Source organism: Pinus tabuliformis, chromosome 5_2 (genome assembly GCF_031772625.1).
Source record: "Pinus tabuliformis cultivar Carrire ecotype Pingquan chromosome 5_2, CPIR1, whole genome shotgun sequence".
Classification (NCBI taxonomy): Eukaryota; Viridiplantae; Streptophyta; class Pinopsida; order Pinales; family Pinaceae; genus Pinus; species Pinus tabuliformis.
The window spans coordinates 660,504,059-660,510,058 of NC_142306.1; positions in this window are offsets into that span (position 1 = coordinate 660,504,059).

Genomic DNA, 6,000 nt, shown 5'->3' on the forward strand with positions numbered 1-6,000 from the left:
GCTCCCCAGTGGAGTCGCCATTTTGTTATCAGGAAAACTAGTGTCCATTCAGAGCTACTAGTCCCACTAAGACGGGTAGCTATCTTAGAAACAAACAAATTAAAGTTACTTGTGTTTTCCTTTATGAGAGATAGATGAGAGAGAAGCAAAGAGCACCAACCTCAGTCTTTCACTAGTCTCCTTACTTGTTTCCTCTCTCCTTTGATAGAGCTTTCACCACTCCTTTCTCACTTGTCCCGCTTCAAAGAACACCTGTAGAGTCAAGGCAACAAAATACCATCAAAGCATAGAGATCTATAACCATAAACAATGTAGGATCAGATGTACATTAACCATATAAATGCATATACAAATACTAGATTCGGAGATATACAAGCATATGGAGGAAAACTCAAATATCTTCAAAGAGAAACCAACAACACTTCCTTTCAAATTACAAAATTCCAGCCTCTGGATCTCTAGGATGAGGGATCCATATATAGATGTTTGCAGGAGAGTGAGTCAGGTTCTGGGATTTTGATTAGTGTCATTTCACTGATAGTTCTTGGTTCCACTTGGAGATTTCATGATATCTTACTCATCCCTGGGCGAATTCAGAGAGGCAAGTGTCATATGAGCAGTTTCTAGAAGATTCTTTGAGTTTCCACCTAGCAAATTGCTTTTGCCATTTGTCTGCTCTGGCTCATCACACCATACAGAAGGGCTTTCCAGTATGCATCACACCCCCCATCTGTAATAGGTGAGATGCATCACACCCTATGCATGGAGCAGTCTGTATGGTCCAATTTTGACCAGTTCTGAGTAGTTTTTCAGGGAGAACTTCTGGGAAATGATGTAATCAGCTGACCTTGTTCCTTTAGGGTATGAAACAACACTTTTAGGGGTTTAGAAGTCCTTGGTTTATGGACATATGTGATTGGGGTTGTAGTGCCCAAATATGTCTATAACACTTAGCATACCTTGTCACTCCCTCCTTGGCATGACAGCTAGCACTCATTAACACTCCTTGACGCACCCTTATATTCATTCAGTTCCATGCATTTTGACCTAGTGCTACCTTGTGTTGTCCTAGTACTCCCTAAAACTCCTCAACATGCATTGGAACTCTCTAGCACACCTTAGCACTCTTTGATATGCTCTTCCACTTCATAGCATGCATCACACTCCCTGACACACATTGGCACTTGGCAAGTATTAGCATGTTTGGCATGCATTGAGATGGCTTGGTATGATTTGGAATGTTTTAATATTAAAGTTATTTGAGATCAATTATTGGAAACTATATGAGAAGAAACAGAGGAAGATTTGGCACTTAGAATGCATTGACACTTGGCACTTGGCACCTAGTGTTGGTTTTCCTAGCATGACCCTCATGGAAAAGGTAAATTGATGACTTATTAACCCTATTATGTGCTCATTTAATTGTAGTTTAATTTTTTCCTCCTTTTTATTTCCTTGAAAATCCCTGACATGCATTGCCACACCCTTGTACATCTTGGCATGCCTTCACACTTGGCACATCTTATATTGTTTGACATGTCTTCGTACTATCTGGCACATGTTAGCATGCCTTAGCATTCACTAACACACCTTGGCAGTCATGACCTTACAACTAGCATTAAATTTTTCCATGACTTGGGAGCATTACATTCACTAGAACACCTTGGCACTCCCTAGTTTTCACGCCCTCTGTTATCCTCCACAATGCCCTAGCCTAATGAGGAGATCGACAGAGGTCATCACAGACCAAGCTTTTAGTTTGGTAGCTAGCCCTACCAAATCAGAGAGTGCTCTCTCTATGAAATCACAACAAAGAGATGACTAGAATGTAAAGGATTTTAGTCTAGATAGTTAGGTTCAAGTGGGTTTTGGAAAATTTAGGGTTTTGTTGCTGGATAAGGGAGAAAAACCAGTAGCTAGGTCAGAGGATCAAAGGGTTATATCAAAAAATACAAAAATGTTAAAGGTAGCATTACTTTTGTGATGGATCTTAGGGTTTTTTGGTGTAGTGTAGTGTTTAGAAGAAGCGAAAGGTATTAATGAGCATGAAACGTGAATTCATTAAGCAAGAAATAGAGTAACACATAATGATTTTTCCATCAAAACAGAGCTTTATGCAAAGAATTTTGTTTACAAAATGTAAGGAAAACCATTGAATAATTGATGAATGGAAAGAGAAGATTAATTTTTTTCATATAAAACTATAATAGAGAAAAAATAACATCACAAACTTGCTGCACATGAATTCCTAGGTAATAGTTCAAATTGTGTCCTTTGATTTCCAGAAAATGTCCAAGTACAAGCTACAATAGTTCTCTCCTCTGAAATCCAACCCATTCTATCATTGAGAAACTGATACATAAATACCAAACAAAACATCTCCCCACTCTTAGGGGTTGAATCAATGACTTTAGGAACTGTTCCATGAGGTGTTCTAACCAAACCCTAATGTTTAGGGAAGTTATAAACGACTTCTACAATTAACTTTGACTCCAACCTCTCTCATAAATGAGGTCAAATTTACATCAAAACAACTTATAAATACTAACCACCCATTGTTTACATTTACTTTTACCCCTCACATTCATCTATTGCACCCTTTTGACTTTTACCAGAGTCAAACTAGGAATTATAAAAAATTACACAGTGAACATTTTACAAAAATCTCAGAAATTTCCAGGTGTACAGCGAGCTGTTGGAGGCCATTTTTGAGTGCCTTTCTGAAGTCCAAATCTAGATCAGAAGCCTTTTTTGGAAATCTAGGAGAGTTTAGATGCCTTTATAGTATTGTTTCACTCCAAATGACCAATTTTTGGTTGAGATATGGCCATTCTCCCAAGGTGTCTCCAGGTGCACAACGAAATGGAAAGAGAGGGGCAAAAAGGTGATTTTTGGCCCCTTTTTTGCAAATTTCTCAAAACCTGAGCGCCAGACTAGGAAAGTGGGCAAATGGGGTTTGAGATGGGGTCATAAGCTTTACAAAAATGTCAATTTGACATCATTTGGAGCCCTGAGGAAGAAGCAAAGCGTGAGCTTGTTGTGCTGTTAGACAAAAAATTGCCAAAAAATTGCAAGTCTGCACCAAAACACAAAATTTTCTCCAAACCCTCCCAAAATTTGTCCATAGATGCCTCCTTAGCATACCCAGAACTTGCTAACACTCCCTATAATACACTATTATTCATTCATTTCCTTGCAATTGAAACTAGTCCTTCCTTATGTTTCCCTGACACTACCTAACATACCTTGTCAATGCCGCGTTAGCACACCCAGAACTTGCTAACACTCCCTATCACACACTCTTATTCATTCATTTACATGAAATTGAAGCTATTCCTCCCTTTCGTTTCCCTAACACTCCCTAGCATGTGTTGGCGCCACGCCCTAGCACCTGACACCTCTTGGCATGCCTTAGCACTTGGTATGTCGTGGAATGACTAACATTCCTTGGAACTTTCTAGAATGTGTTATCACTTCTTGGCATTCCTTGCACACCTTGGCACTCCCTAGTTGTCATGCCCTCATAGTTAGCCTTACTTTTTTTGTGACTTTGGAACCCAACCAAGTCATTGAAAAAATAGTGTTGTCCCTAGACAAAAGTCTCCCTTTGTCTAAAATTTCTTTTTCCATCCCCTTATCGTAATCGTAGGCTTACCTATTGCAATTCCTATTATGAAATTATCCTAATACACTTCATCCTTGGGACACCTAGAAGACACTCTTATTCGTTTGTTTCCATGCACTTTGACCTGGTTCTCCCTTGTGATGCCCTCACACTCCCCAACACTCCTTGACATGCAATGACATTGTCTGGCATGTGTTATCATGCCTTCTCATTCCTTGGCATGCCCTAGCACTCCTTAGCTATCATGCCCTCATAACTACCCTTATTGATTTTAAGACTTGGGAAACAACCAAGTCCTACCTTGACTACAACATCTTGACCAAGTTACAGTTACTACAACTATACTAGCCCTTGTTCACCAAAGAATGGCCTATAAATCATCTTAGGCTACTCATGCCCAATCTTAGCCCATCTCACTTAAGAAGTTACCAAGTCAAGGCTCATGTCTAACCATGGCCATAAAACAACTAAGCAACATAGTTTACATCTTGACATGGCATAGCACCTGGAATGTCTAACAATCCCTTTGCACTATGTGGCACATGTTGGCATTCCCTGCATGCCATGGCATGCTTTAGCACTCCCTATCATACCGTACCACTCCTTGAAATGTCATGGCACTCTTGCATGCCTTGGAACTACCTAGCATATAACTTTGTCACTCCCTCCTGAGCACACTTGGAATTCACTGACACTCCCTATCATACACTCTTATTCGTTCATTTCCATGCATTTTGAACTAGTTTTCCTTTGTGTTTATGTCGCACTCCCTAACACTCCTTGACATGCATTGGCACACCCTGACACGCATTGGCACACCTTGACACGCATTGGCATACCCTAGCATGTCGCCCTAACACTCTAGCATTTCTTGGCACCACCTAACATACCTTGTCGTCCCCTCCTTAGCACACCTAGAACTCGCTAACACTCCTTGTCACACACTCTTAGTCATTCATTTCCATGCATTTGAAACTAGTGCTCCCTTATGTTTCCCTAGCACTCCATAACACTCCGTGGCATGCATTGGCACACCCTAGCACCTGACACATCTTGGCATGTTTCCCTGGCTTCTAATATGCCTTAACACTGCCTAACATACCTTATCACTCCCTCCTTAACACACCTGGAACTCACTAACACTTCCTGTCACAAAATATTAATCATTCATTTGCATGCATTATTTTCACCTATTGCTCCCTTGTGTTCCCCTAGCACTCCTTAACACTTCCTAGCACGTGTTTTTGATGGACAAAACACTATATATAGGGTAGCTCATCCTCCATTTGTGGACAAGTAAATTTGGTTAAGTAAGTCTGTAATAAGAAGTGCGAAGATAACCAACCAAGAGAAGGAAACAAAGAGAGAAGATTTTGGTGTTGTTTATGGGTTTGTTTTAGGGCTAATAGATCCACATGTGCAAAGGAAGGAAGAACTATCTACTACATAAAAGGTCGAAGATCTTGTTGTTGTCCAAGAAGTCGAATCAAGGAAGAAGATAAGCAAGGTTACACGCTGAATTATAATAAGAGTTCATACCATCCAAGCGAAGAAGATCAAGGTTCAAAAGGTTGGTCAACCACACATTCTAGGGTTTATGCAAGAGGGCCAAGAACTACAAATCTGATCCATGGAACTGGAATTTGAAGGATAGTTGAGTTATTGAAGGAAGAAGCCTAATCATCGTTGACTCAAGGAAAAATAAGGAAGTTGAATCAAGGAGGCTTGTGACTTGGTCTTGGAGAGGTCATTGAGTCAAGGGTCTAGGCCATGGTCTTGGTATTCGTCAATTGAAGTCTATATAAGAAGAAGATCTCGTTTGGGTTTTCCTCTCATGTTGGAGAGGTTTTGGCCCTGGTTGATCACATATTCTATGTGTCTCTTGTCTCCTCATTGTTTATGCATTGGTAGATGTTTGATGAAGAATATTGTTTTGAGCATTGATTGTTATTGTAGATTAGTCTTGAATGTGTTTGTGTATGAAAAATTGGTTGGGTTTGTAAACTATGAGTAGAGCAGTGTTTGATTGATGCATGCTTCCTGCAATAAAATGTGTCTCTTACTTAAACAATTAATTTAGTGGAAACATGGGTATTTGGATAATTATTTTGGAATTTATGCACCTTACAAGTACATCAACTCACATAATGCATAAATATAATGGAAAGTTGTAACGTGTTGCATCACAGAAAGGATGTTGGTAAAATATGATAGCTTAAATGCACATGATAGTTTGGAAAGGTGGGGAATAACTCTTATTTAGTCATAGGTAGCCTAATCAATTCCTTTTTTAATATTTAAATGTCCATGATGATTTTGAAAGTAGGTGGGTAGCAATTCTTACTCATGTCATAGATAGCCTAACGAGTACTTTT